This window comes from Athene noctua, chromosome 3 (assembly GCF_965140245.1).
Source record: "Athene noctua chromosome 3, bAthNoc1.hap1.1, whole genome shotgun sequence".
In the NCBI taxonomy this organism is placed as follows: domain Eukaryota; kingdom Metazoa; phylum Chordata; class Aves; order Strigiformes; family Strigidae; genus Athene; species Athene noctua.
The window spans coordinates 56,007,436-56,022,817 of NC_134039.1; the positions used below are offsets into that span (position 1 = coordinate 56,007,436).

At 38.0% G+C, this 15,382-nt stretch overlaps 1 protein-coding gene across 24 annotated transcripts in view; it reads right to left on the minus strand.

Moving 5' to 3' along the window:
• NRCAM (neuronal cell adhesion molecule) overlaps window positions 1–15,382 on the minus strand; it is a 164,027-nt gene that overhangs the window by 147,597 nt on the left and 1,048 nt on the right. The gene's annotated exons all lie outside the window — the stretch shown is intronic.

A 15,382-nucleotide genomic window follows, 5' to 3' on the forward strand; every position in this document is an offset into this window, starting at 1 on the left:
GCCATAGGTAATCTGTCTTACATAATGCTATTTGCATTTTGTAATCCTGTTAAAAATACTTGTGACATCAAATCAATGTCTTTTATTAACAAATGCAACATCTAAACCAGGAGTTGCACTCATGTAGTAAAACTGCTTTTGGGCTTTTTTTTGTTTTATGAGTAGTCCTTTTGTAGCATTTGTGGTATACATCAACAGCGCAGTATGAAGTTCAGTCTTTTAGTACAAACACTAATTAAATTAGAGAACTATCACCACTTGTCCTAGGAAATTAAATTCGAGCCTGATGTTCCAGTTTGGTGAATTATTCACATCCATGGGGGATGGGATGGTAACAAAGTTTTGCCTTTAATAAAATGATTATAATTTTAGGGTGGGAAGTTAATATTAAACCTTACACTAATTCACCTTTTCCCACTTAAATTTTGACCAGCAATTCAGTAGGTAGCATAAAATAAGTCCCAGGATGTAGGCAGATACCCAACTATACTAAAAAAGTCCCAATTCAGCCTTAGAATTTCACAGATGTGACTTCATTCATCCCCCTGTACACAGAAGCACATAGTCTGGGTGGATAAACACTTATTTTCTGTGTACTACTCTACAGCTAAGTAGATGTGATTAAGCACCTGAAGTCTACGAGAGTTCTCTAGGAGAAGTGGAAAAGTCAGATGTAATGGGCATCACAACTACTTCGGAGATGCAGAAATGCTGACACTCCTCCCTACTTTCTCCTCAGCCAGGTGGTTAGAGCACATCCCCAAGGATGGGAAATCCAACTTCAGGCCCCATGTGAGAAGAGCTAGTTGAGCAGGGCTGCTGCTTATTTACTACAGAATGCAGGCTCATCAGAGAGCATGACCTGTCATACCAGCTCTCCCAGCCATTCCCTGTTGCACAGGGGCTCAGAAGAGATGTAAACTTTCACACAGCATATCCTGGGTCCTGGCAGTTAGGACACAGAGAACAGAAGTGACTGAGACCCCGTGAAGTGCAGCAAAAGAACAGAACCAAGATCTCCCACTTCTGTGCCCTGATAGCTGGAAAAAGAGTGCTCCTCCTTCAAATACTTCTGAAATGTCCACCCACAGAAGTACAGACTTGTTTTGAAATGGAGACAGGACATCACAGAATCACAGAATCATCTAGATTGGAAAAGACCTTGAAGATCATCCAGTCCAACCATTAACCTCACACTGACAGTTCCCAACTACACCATATCCCTCAGCGCTGTGTCAACCTGACTCTTAAACACCTCCAGGGATGGGGACTCCACCGCCTCCCTGGGCAGCCCATTCCAACGCCTAACAACACATTCTGTAAAGAAATACTTCCTAATATCCAGTCTAAACCTTCCCTGGTGCAACTTGAGGCTGTTCCCTCTTGTCCTATCACTTGTTCCTTTGTTAGAGACTCATCCCCAGCTCTCTGCAGCCTCCTCTCAGGTAGCTGTAGAGGGCGATGAAGTCTCCCCTCAGCCTCCTCTTCTCCAGACTAAACACCCCCAGTTCCCTCAGCCGCTCCCCGTACGACCTGTGCTCCAGACCCTGCACCAGCTTTGTTGCCCTTCTCTGGACACGCTCGAGTCATTCAATGTCCTTTTTGTAGTGAGGGGCCCAAAACTGAACACAGGAATCGAGGTGCGGCCTCACCAGTGCTGAGTACAGGGGGTAAGATCCCTTCCCTGTCCCTGCTGGCCACGCTATTTCTGATAAAAGCCATGCTATTACTGATACAATTCTGTGATACAGAACATATGTATCACAATTTTGTGATACAAATCACAGAATTAGAAAGTAGTTATAGGTTGGAAGGGACTTCTGGAAGTCACCTGATTTAAACACTTGCCTCCCACCCTCTTCAGCACAGGAACAAATTCAGTAAGTTAGATACATTATCTTAATGATTCTTTAATGCTTTTAATGAAAGAAAGACAGGCACTTCATTGGACTGGGCTTCAGTGAGTTTTTACTTCTCAACATGAGGCAAGATGCTAAAACTAAGTTGTCTGGGGCAGACTGGCTCACTATCCTATACCAAATAGTTCAAATTCTGGTACAGCTGAATTTAAGTTAGGACAGGATTTCACTCTTATTGTGCACAAACACACAAAGAAAGCTACGTTCACAGGTATGTTCGATTATTACACTGACATTTCTTTGAAGGATATCCTACAGTCCAGTAGGTTTCCAAGCCCTGAGCTGGCTTAGTTTTAAAAGTCTGATGTTCTCTTTAAATTTGCATATAAAAGTGCTGCATGTACTACCAAGTCTGGCATTCACTTAGCATAATTACAAATATCCACCTAGCCCAAGGTTTCATCTCTGACAGAAGCTAAAAGCAGATGCCCAAGGGAGGAGGATACATTTGTGGCAATACTCTCCCAGCCTTTATCAACTGGAACCTCAGAAGCTTGCTGCAATTTCCCATTGCTCAACTCTACTGCTACACTGTCTTGATGAAGTACTAACATTTTTACACCATTGCTGCCTTCAGAATAAAGACCTGCAATTTCAGAAGCTATAGTATGCTATTTGAAACATTACATGCTGTTAATGGCAATGGCTGTAAAGCTAGCAATAAACACCAGCATAGCAACTACACTTAAGATATACTGTGCTTCCATGAAAAAAGACAAAATACCGTAAAATTTTTCCAGAGGCTTTTTCAAGTGTGTATCAGTTCATCTATCTTGATTTTACTATCAAATTATGGTCTAAAACAATATATTGTGGCAATGTCTACAGAATTTGTAATTGTGGAGGCAAAAAAAAAGCATTAAAGTGTGTTCTATAGTTAGAGTCCTAAGTATCAGGCCTGTGTCTGTGTGTATACACAGTACACTTACTCACCAGCTCCCAGCATGGTCCAGGAACTGTTTCACTGAAATCTCTCAAATCAGTCCCTTGTGCACCATGGTGACTGACTGAACTCCCACCTGCCTTTACAACAAGGCAGCTGGTAAACAGGACCTCTCCAGCTGGGAATTGTGGACAGTCCCTGAAGTTTCTCCAGACAGCTCCTGCTGTGCATAGGCCAACTCACAGGAGCTGCTTGTATGCTTAAATGTTTGAAAAGCATCCCTGGTCAAGAATCCAAACATCTGCAGAGACTCCCCAAGGCAGTCAAAACTGTTCTGGTTATGTAGCAGTGTCCTGTATATATGCAAAACAGCTGGGAAATGTTTCCTACAGAGCTTAATGTAATCAAGAGAAACAGATTGTGCATAAACAGCAGAAAACATTTTGTGGAGTCTCACCTAATCCAGCTGAAGAGACTCCCATCACCATCTAGTAAAGGACCATCAGACCCTATCGAAAGATTAGATTCCCCAGATGAGCATTACCCAACACAACAGAAACCAGTCAACTACTCTTCGCATCCACCCTTTAAACAAACAGCTGTCTGACTATGCAACAATATTGGGAAAGTTATTTGGAGAAAAAGGATTACATTGTCTTTTTCAAGGAAAACACTATAGTCACTTCCCAACATTTGTCATCATGTTAAGCCTACTTCATCTGCATCTGTGTTGTTTCCTTAATGGTTTCCAGATTAAGGTTTTTGGCATAATACCTAGAAATATGTGTTTTATCAAAGTTGCACTGAACTAGATGATGGAAAGTAATCAAAAGCCCAATTCAAGCTTCAGATTAACCCTAGAGGCATTACTCCCATTTTACATGGACAGCAGATCAGAAAGGCTGAGATATTTTCATGTAATCTTAAAGTAATTACACCAGATGGAAAAATAAAACCCCATACACTTCTCAAATACTTGGAAGTAAATACACTGTATCACCACTTTTCCCACAAGTGCTTTAAAATACTACCCAGACAGGATTAGAACAGTGTTCCCTGAGTGAAGGTCTCATCTACCACTTACACTAGTGTTCTCAGTTCAGTCCAGGTATAATCAGCTTCACAACTCCAGCTTCTCAAAAAAAACAACCCAACACCCATGTTTACTTTTATTTCTTTATATACACCATGAAGTGATTCCAACATTTTTTTCCTTAGATACGACCTTCATAACCCAACTGTCTTGAATTGATAGTGATGGTCGGCAGTATATCTTACACACAGGTTACACTTTAGGATTAGCTGGGAACTGGTGCTGATGTGCAATAGAGTCATCACCTCATAAGGTGTCATTCCCACCTTCATTTCCCCCCCCCACTAACCTTGAACAGCAGAGCTAATTTTCAATTATCCAAGGCAGTAGAGGGGTCAGATAATCAAGGGGAAAAAAAAAAAAAAAAACAAAAAAAACCAAAAACAAAACCCTAACAAAAACCACAGGAATAATACAGTTGAAGAACACCACTCTGGAACAGACACAAATCTCTTGGCTAATACTGACCCCAAATCAGACAGCACTTCATGAAAGTAAGTCTCCTGCTCTCTGACCTAAGCTTGCTCATAGGAAGCCAATTTGGGCACTTCTAGATTTATAGTACAGTTAATACATAACCTGAAAAATAAAGACATATAAACTAACGTTAGCAGAAACCATATCTTGGAGAATAAACAGAAACACATGTAATAGAAAGCCTTTTTTTAAAGGTACTGTATGATGATACTTCTAATGAATACAAATTGACAGTGTAACATTAGAACCCTTATCAATTCTCAGGGCAGTTGGCTGGATGTGTGAAGAAAGCTCCACCCCTCCATTCAAAATGTAATGAAATAAACTCTCAAAACTCATCAACTTTATGTTATCAAGTTTTGTATTTCTTAATCTAATTAATAATTTGATTACAACAGAATATCATCCATTCATGCTGCAGATCAAGTCAGTAAAGATAATCTAGCCATGGTGGTTCTCCAAACTCTTATGGTGCCAACTCCCTCGGCCATCTGCAGGATGTTACACTTTCTTTACAATATAGCTGTTAGCCTTCCAGTACTGAACCACTAATCAGAACTAAACTAACTGGACATAAATCCAAGTTTTCCTTTCCACATCCCCAATAAGATTAAGGACCTCAAATCCAGCTTCATTAATAGCAAAGAAAACTTCTGACAAGTGAAGTACGCCCTATGAAATACTTCTGAAAGTAGAATACTTACACTAAACATGCCCTTTCACACACTGTTTTTAAACTCCGGTTCTGAAAGTATAACCATTTTTCTTTTCTGACCAATGTGAATATATATAGCAGGGCAAGCTTTAATATTCTTTAAAAACATAAGTGCTAAAAAACCTGTACTCCATAGCACTCATTAATTGTGTCTAGGAGCTGTAATTATAAATTACAATCTCATTAGGACTGGTAGTGCATGGACAGATAGCCACAGCCTCAAAGAACACAAAGTTTGCAAAACAATTTTATATGAAAACTCAGAAGTCATTATACAGCAAACAAAGGTTTTAAAATACTGACTTCAAAGTCTATCTGTCTAATTATATTTAAATATGTAAGCCTTCTTAAAAAGAACCTTTAATTTTTGTTTTACAGTTCTGTGCCTCCTATTACACAATTGCACTCAAAGTAAGATTTACATACTAATTACTTGCCTGTGTCTGAATAGCAGGTATTTAAAAATCTATCATAGGATGGTAGAAACAGCTTTCCCTTTTATCGAGGGATAAAGATAAGGGAACTAAAAATTGTTGCTCTTCTGGGTCCTACTTACAGACTTTCAAGTGTTTCATTTTGGATGCTACACGAGTCTTTGAGGATTAGTGTTCAGAAACTGAATTATTACACATTACCAATGCTGGGCTACATTTTGTGTACTATCAGAAAAGTAATGGGTTGTTTTTTCCAGCAATATTTAGTGTTAAAAATTACCAATAGCTCTATTTTTGACAGATAATATTTAATGTTGAATGGCAATATATTTAAAAGTACATACAATGTTTAATATTTCGAGTCATATTTCAAGGCAATGCCAACACAGTATCAATTTAGTTCCTTTTTTTGTTAATTATAAAACTAAATTAATATTGAAACTGGGGAAAAATGAATCCAATTATAATCGAGTAATTAATTACAAAATACAAATTCATAATTCCACTAATCTGAATTCTATTTGAAAAATTTCAACTATTAGTCAAAGTAATGCATTAGCTCACCATAGTGAATTATAAATTATTTCCCACAACCACAGATAAAACCTCCCACTAATGAAAGCAAACATTCAACTATTATTATAGACATGCATTCAGAAACACATCTCACTCCATCCTTTACCATCCAGGAGAAGTCAGGCACTCAACTTCAGGAATCAGCATTATTCTGCATCTTCAGAGAAACACCTGTTTGTACTAACTTGAAGTTTAATTTCAGCATTCGTCACAATTCAGATCTTTTATATGTACATATATATATATATATATAAAAGCATGTAGAATAATCACTGAAGCCTAGATCAAGACACCACCAGTGAAAGGTCATTCTTCCACTTGTGAGCAGCAAGACAAGGAACAGATGTGAAGTCTTTATGAAAAGAATCTTACAATTGATTCTTTTTTTCACTTTTTTTTAAAAAAAAAATTCTTTGACAATTCAGAATTACAACAATATTTTATAGTTATAAGCATCATTTCCTAAAAGAGCAGCTTGGGGTTTTGTTTTAGTAAACAAGAAATCATAGCTGTATTCTGTTAGTAGCTATTTGTATGTACTTAAATAGACCTCTTCTCTTTGCTTCATCTCCCCTCACTTTCTTCCACACTTTCTTCTTGTTTCAGCACTTTCTTACCCTTATCTCTTATATTCCAATTAATATGTCTTTTTATTAGCAATCAAACCAGGAAGCTACATATTAGTTTGCAATTTGAACTTTCACATCTAAGGTAAGAAAAATACTAGTATTTAACTTGTTGTGTGAAACTTCTTTGTCATGAGTTTTGTTAGTAACCATTGATGTGTTCTTCAATATAATCTCAGTTAAATTAAGCAGGGGAGTGAGGGGTAGGTGTGGAAACTCACAGACATCTTCGACTTATAGGACAGCTTTACCTCAGAAAAAAAACACACATAAGTGTATATATAATGAACATAAAGGCTAATCTTCCTACTAATGCATTAGCACTGGCGCCATTTAACTTCCAACACATTACAGCTACTGCATGTGTTCTCAGTAATAGTGTTTCTGGTATTGTATTTAAGGGACAGAATCCTTGTAGAGAGTTGTCAAGTCTCATAACTTTAACTGAATTTTTCAAAAACCCAGATGCAAAAATGAACCGATTATTAAAGGCAACTCAGGTTTATTTTTAGATGCTTCTAGGTTTCTAGACAGAGGGAGAAAAAGCTAGGGCCCATTAGCCAAGTGAACTATGAAGATAAAAATCTCAATAAATCATTAACTCCTATGATACTCTGGAGTGTCTAACGCTGTCAATTCTGCTAGTATATTTCCCTGGATGCAATGAGAAACCTACTCCCATATTTCAATGTCAAGGGGGTGAGAAGGCTGTGAAGAAGTATTAAAACTTTAGAAGTAACTTGGAGAAATTCCTTCAGAAAAAAATTTGAGGATTATATCTGCAAACCATCTTACAAAGGACCTCTTCAAAAATCCTGCTGTTAAGGGAACTGTGTCTGCTGGAAATGACAGTGAGGAAGCTGGAAATCTGGGGCAGCATTTAAGGCTATTTTGACGACGCTTCACTGCAGCACAGATGGTAGAATTGAGGCCCCAAGAGAGCAACCAAAGCTCTTAAGACTTGCCTCTAAAACTACTGTGACTTTGAAACAATGGAATAAAAACTTTGAATTATTTTCCTCTAAAACCTAGACAGTTTTTGTAAGGAAAGCAAAAGACAAGATACTACCAGTGTAACTTGAGATGGTGCATGAGCAGTAAAAGCCAACATATGAGATGCTTTAATTAAGCATCTACATTTCTAGCAAGAAAACTAAATAAAAGTTACTGAGCAACATCTTTAACTAAAAACTACAGCACAGCATTCCTAAAAAAGTTACTTTATTGAAGTATTTAATTTTAGGCCCATAATGTTAAATCTTTTCCATGATACTCTGAAGAGCAAAATTACACACTTTAAAGGACATAAGTGTTATTAATAATAAAAATGAAAAGAAGAATATGCAAATTCTGGGGGATCTTTGTGAAAACAGGAACTTTAATTCAGACAGAATTAAAATAGTCTTTAACTACATGAGAGAAACTACTGAGAAAGGAGTCTACTTTCCATTTTCAAATGAAGATGAACATGGTCCTGGAAAACATGCTTGAATTAGAATTACTGGACTCAGTCTAGAGGTAAATGAGTTAAGTATAGCAACTCATCATTTACAGGTCAGACTACATGATCTGATGAACTGTTCCGATTTCCACTGTAAGAATACCAAACCACAGGGGAGTTCTATGCAGATGTATTTACCTTCATCCTATACTGACAAAATATAATACTATTTAATGCTTATTAAACTCTCTGCATCTATACTGTTATTTATGCAACCATTATCTCAGTGTATTTTTACAGGCTTAGGCAGTCTCCTTTCTAAGGATTTTGGTTTGGACTCATTAAACAATGTGTCCGCCCTCTGGTGGTCACTCTCACCTTTAAATGTTCCCACATTAAGTTAAAATGCACTTTATACAACTACCACCTACAAGGTCTAACATAATTTAGCTTTTAGACTGGCTTGCTTACAGTTATGTAATTGCTTATATTTCAACTTTATCATGCAGAAATAGCCAGTACATAATTTAAGATGCTCCTCATTTCATTCATACCTAAAACCAAGTTTAGACACCAATTTTTAAAGCACTAAAACTACAGGAAAGCAGAAAAATTGCAAAAATTTACCAGAGTAACACCTGAAGTTTCAATTTGTATTGATTATATGAGATCATATGTTTGGTATTGTCTAGAAGATGATACACCTTGTAATACGTTGAAATGTTGGCTACCATACTCCAAGGTCTGTAAATACATGAAACACTTCTGATGGAAAAGATGGATATTTAAAAGACTATTTGGATATTAAAGGTGTCAGAGTTATGCTATATAGAAACTTCCATGACTTTGTATATCATGCAAGATCAATATGGACAAAAACATTCAATAAGGAAGGACCAGGGTCTGTTACTAGCATGGCTCCTCCAACAGCCACATTAGTTCATGTGACAAGGGAGCAGTCATGCAGCTTTTCAACTTACTCTGTATTATATATCCAGGAAAAAGTTGAGAAAGCTGTTTCCCAGCTATAAGTCTTCATCATCACAGAAGGAGTAGGTGGAATGCTCTCTCCCTCATTTTTTGATGCTTTTAAAGACATTACATGATGTAAAAACCACATAAACTTCAGGAGAATTCAAAGTATGCTTGGTAGGTAGAACACTAACAACGGATTTGATGGTTGTTTTAGATGTCTAACCAAAACCCAGCTCATTAGTAGACAAAAGCAAGGCAAACAATACCTAAGGTACGTACTCCAATATGAGTGGTGAGTTCCTTCACATCCCCACAGATGTCCCAAGCACCCTTGCGGTATTACTTGGATGGGGTGGCAGTAACAGTGATAATAGCTCTCATCTGCCCCTATGTCCTAACCAGACCTATGCCTGGGGAAGAAGAGCGACACCTGCAACAGAAAGAATAGCTCAGAAGACTGTGGATGCTCTGCAATAGCCCCAAGAACATATGCTCCCACTTCCACCTTCACTGCCAAAAGTCTCTATCTTGGGGTGTCTCTGAACTTCATTATAGCTGAAAAATAAATAAATATGGTGGTAAATGGAAGTGGAAATCTTTTACCTCTGATGAAAATACCATATCTCACCCAACATCTCCAGTCACAAGGGCTCCTGTCTTCACAACTTACAGACTAGATCACTGCAATACTGAAATAATTTCCCCACACTCCAGAGAAAGCAACAACTTCCTCAGAACGTGACAGGACTCTACAACACATCACAATGCAGACTCTGGCTTTTAGTGTTACTCAGAACTCAAGTCACGATGTGGAAAATGGGTTGCCATTATGTCCTGAACTAATTTAACAACAACAACAAAAGCTAATCACACTGGAACCATTAAATTGCTCATAACTGAAAACGCTCATCATCCATGGAGAACACAACTCTTCACAGCAGCCAGACCCAGAACACAAAACTTACTGCTCTAAGACTCAAGTGACTAGAGGCTTCAGTTTATCTAACACTACATGCAAAAATTTCATTTCTGTTCTTTTGTCTTTTAAACCAGAGCTGCCCTGTTCTAAACTTACTCAAGTCCTGTACAATTTTGAAAGGATGGGAAAGGTAAAGGAATGCATCTCCCTTTTCTGAGCTTCAGTAAGAAATACCTAGTCAGAACAGATTAGAAAACAGTGAAATGGCTAGCACAGACCATTAACATCTCATCTCACCCAAAGCAAGACCAGATTTTGATTGTGGCCAGGTAACAACTGCAACAAAATTACCAAATTCAGCTGAGCTGACAACAAAAAAATACCTCACATTTGCAAGAAAAGAGGAGCAACTCAAGGGGGTTAACATTCCTATTGTATGTTTACTTTGTCTAGACATCACAGCACTGGCCTACGGTGGGTGTGTGTGTGGAGGGACCCACAAATTCCAGCTTACTCAAAGTGGCAGTAATCAAGTCACTAAACCTGTTTATCCCACTCAAAACAAGCTCACCTCTTCCCAATATCCCTTGAAAACTGTAACAGGGAAGGCACATCAAGCACCTCCTGTATTTTGATTCCCCTAGAGATGTGAACAGCAGCAGGGCAGGAAACTCCACTTCTTAGTCCTTCTAAACACTGGAGAAGTAATAAAGAGGAGAACCATCTATCCTGTTACAAAGGGTAACTTGTGGTGTACAAGTCTACTGATGAACAACACTCAATTCTTAAACACTCTTGAAAAGACCTTTACATGACAGGAAATATGCCACGAAGATAACAGAGCTATGTAAAGTTTTCCTTAAAACTGCTTGATTTGATACTTCCTAGCCAAAAAAACCCCCAACCCTTCAACAGTAAAACAAATTCTTGTTTTTCCTCTTCTGCTCCCCTTCAAGTAACTCATTTCCCTGCTTTTGACATGCTCTTCAAAATTCTTCCCTCCCTCTGGACTGGTTGCACTTCCCACTTCACACCGAGGAGCTATCCCTTGCTTCATCCCACACACTCTTATACAGGAGTTGTATGTACATTCCCACTTGATCTATTCTACTCAGAGCTCTCAAGACTGTTGCCTTTTTCCTTTAAGATTTCTGGTGAATTTTATTGCCAACTCCCCCACTTCTACCTCTACTTTCTAATGCAAAAGTCAATAATACATTTTGTTCTTCATTCTTCTCCTCGTACAGTAGCCCTCCCCACGGATCCCCTGCCCCCCGCCCCCCGCCCCCCCCCCCCTTCATGATCTTCAGCCTCTTTCTTTGAATGTTCATTTCTACTACCCTTTCCATGCTACAATATTTAGCAGGAAGACTTCCCTTGGCCAGTGCCTATGCATTGGTCAGTTAACTCCATGGTATTATTCTCCACCCTCAGAACCATTCCCTGACTCCAAATATTTTACAATAGCTGGTTTTTGCACTAATTGATTATATACAATACCTTTGCATGCACACAGACACATGGAACCCTACAGTGCTGTGACAATGTAAAGGCAACTCCTTTACATGAACCCTCAGAATCAACTTGGACAAACACAGCAACACAGAAAACGGGAAGTTAGAAGTGAGAGGCACAGTTCAGCAAGACAAAGAAAATCTGTACTCATGTACAAACACTACCAGCTCCTCTTAGGAGGAGTCTTAAGGTAAGTCTAAAGGAAAATGGGATGTTAATATTTTGGGTGGCTGTCTGGAAAAGCCTAATTAGCAGCCAAAGACTAACTCATACAACAAGGAAGTTACGGATCAACTTTTGTTTTCCTTAAGCAAGCTGTCAAGCAGTAACAATAACATACTTTAAACCAGAGGAAATGGAAAGGTTATATATACCTAGCAGTACAGACAAAGCATTAGGACAACTGTATTCCCTCTGGGGAAAATTCAGCAATCTTACACAAATATTTACCAAATTTAGAGAGACTGCATTCATACTAATTCTGTATGATTGAATTGACAAGCTAGCTCCCTTCTAATGGGGCTGTTTTTTAAAGTTATCACGTCCTCATAAGTTGAACTGGCCTTTTTTCCTTGCTTGGCTATTTCTATGCATCCGAGATGCTCTGCATGAAATGCTGCTTTTTATATAAAGTTTTGTTGCTTAAAGTAGAATGGGGGTACTGTGAGCTCTTACAGAAACATTTTATAATTCAAGCTGTTATGCTTCCATACTAAAAAAGTTAACAAGGGGAAAGCTGTAATCACATTATGAATTGAGCCATTTCAAAACTGAAACAGTGTAGGAAAACAGTGTATTCACAAAATGAATACTAAGATACATTTATCCTGATTCATACAGCAAAACAAAAAAATTTGAAAGCTTCTTACAACAGTTAATAGAGGATCCAGATGAACATCTCTGTACTTATTCAACATTTACTAGAAGGGAGAAGCTAAAGCGCAATCCAGAGGAGTATTTGCAATGCAATTAGGCTAGACAAGTAAGCCTGAATGTATGCCAGCTGCAGGGGCCTGCCCTTAATTCACACAATCAAATGTCTAGTGTGTCGCACAGTGTCTAGCATCAGTATCTCCAGTATTAAAAGCCTCATCAGATATGCACTTGTTTACTGAGCATCTTAATCGGGGTCCAAACACATATCTAGCAGTACCTTCTAGCAGTCTATATGCCAGTCCATCACCATCTGTCAGTTAAAGCTTCCACAGATAGAAAAACATCAATTCAAACAAACGCATTCGGCACTCAGACTAAGCTATCATTCACATTTCAATATAAGACTTGAATTCCTTTTCAGTGTTCTTCAACTTTGACCCAGCTCTACCCCCTCCTTCACTGAAAAGGGCAAAGACAACAGCCCAGCAAGTGGGACAGGCAAAACAGACCTCCTTTGTTCACTTTTTCCCTTTCAGTTTTCTATTGAGGTAAATAACTGAAAGCTCAGCCAGCCTCCAGTAGGCTCAGAAGAAAGCAATATAGCTAGCTTGCAACTATCCTTTCCTGGTTAACAAACAGTACGACAAAACTTATGGTGCATCCTGTTAATCTTATTATTGGAGATTAACTCTTTACAAATTCCCTTAATATTATATTTGCAAGACAATAGTCATAAATGCTTACGTTACAGTATCTTTAATATTGAACTGAATAGGCAATACACACACTTACCAATTTAAAATGCAACAAATTATCACTGTGGAGAAAGTATAACTGAATTTTTTGAATACTATCAGCCCACTCAGGAAGGCAAAATCAAATTCATTGCATACTGCCCAGCAGACAACCTCCTACATTATTCCCTCAGCTTACATGACTGAAATATACTTTCTCTGTATGGCTTCCCATTTTACCAACTCTGTTCGTAAAACATAAGATGAACATATCCAGTGAAAACTGAACAGCACAGTTTTACTGCAGTGTTCCAATATAACGGAAGGTAAGTAATCTCAATTCAGTGTGATTTGGGACAAATGAATAAAACTAACAGACTAACAGCAATTCCACAGCCGCAGGCAAAACAGGTTTAATTTTTAGGCTGATTGAGCTATTTGAGCTGTGCAATAATCTATTAACAAAACCCCAAACCCTTAGTGTATTCAGTATGTTTTATGTCCAGATACCATGGAGACTCATTTCTCTACAACAGGAAGAACGAGGAGACTAGCATTACCTTTTTTCTGACTTGAAATCGGAATCCTCAAACCAATAAAATCTGTCAATTAGAGAGACACCTCATTAACTCCAAGAAACTCTAACTTGGTTACTAAAGCTTCTGCAGTCACCTTTCTGAGCACCAGAGAGAAATACCAAAGCACTACACACTAACAGTAGGTATCAATAAGCATCCACTGGATTTCTTGGTTTATTTCCTGAAAATAAATCTTAAAATGACAAATCTTATTACAACCCTTCTTATCAAACAAGCTGTGATACATGTGATAAATGTTATACTTTCTGCAAGAAGATAAGGAACGATAACTAATGCTCAGATTCTGGTGACCTCACTCACCTTGAACATTATTAATTTTGAGCATTTTTACCATAGCCAGTAAGACTAACTACAGAACTAAGATACCAATATGAGTATGATTAATTATGGATTTATTCTGTGAGTTGTGAAGAGGGTTTTAACTCCATCCTTAGCACCAGCTGGCACACACTACCCCCTCATCCAATGTCACACAGCTGTACGGTTTTCCTTTTGCTACATTGCCTTTGCACAACCCAGAATGTGAATTCATGCAATGGATTCTGAGCTCTGTCAAGATCAAGCAGCTCTCTGGTTTTGCTTCCTTACATTCAATATTTGCAGAATACAACACCTTCCCAATTCTGTATTGATATAGTCTGAGAGCTAATTTTAGACACCCAAGAGAATTTTACAGCACTTCAAAATTCAATTAAGTAACTTTCACAGACTTCAGTAACAAGCTCTTTAGCAACTCTGGTCACTTGCTTTGCAATTTCTATTCAAAACTAAGGACGACCATCAACTAAACAAATGCCTAAGGTGTATTCATACAAATGGTAGTATCAAACAGATTAGACAAATGTTAAAAATATGCTGCATCCGTAACTGAGTTTTCAGACTTTTAGGTCCTTTGAGCTAGTACATAACACTATAGTATCCTTCTCTTTCCAGCTGATATCCTTTGCCAGTGAATACCAGCAAAAGATGCATCTCTCGGTACATATGCTGCTCTCAAACTCAAAATTAGGTCCAGATGCCTTCTGATGTTGTACAGTGACCTATTCTATGCCCAGCCCCATATAATTACTATCCATAAATTACCACACCAATTATGTTATATTATGGAAGAAGTTGAAATTATTAATGGTGCACCTGTTAGATGCAATGAAGTTTTCAGGTTTCATCTACCTTTTCCATAATATACTTGAGAATCAAAATGTATTTTAATACTCAAAACCAGAGAAAGAAATATGCAAAGACATGGAACATTAAAAAAAAAGAAACCCAGGTGGTTAATACTGGCTTCTTGAGTCAGTATGAGGGCGTTCGGAATAAACAGTGAAAGGCTGAACCTTTATGGATAAAAGAACGTCTTCTCATGATCTATAGGTTCGACTGTAGAGTGACATATCACATTTTCCATTGTTTTATCTAACTATACAGACAGCTAAGAAATAGTATTGCTTTCACACTTGCCAATATGGAACAGCCTCATTGACTGGGCTGAAGCACACTACGATCTTAAATATTTAAACAGCTTGGCATTATTAATCCGGTACTGTTTACACTTAAGACTCGGAAGCCTTGGTTTAAACACATTTCAGACTTCAAAACTAAC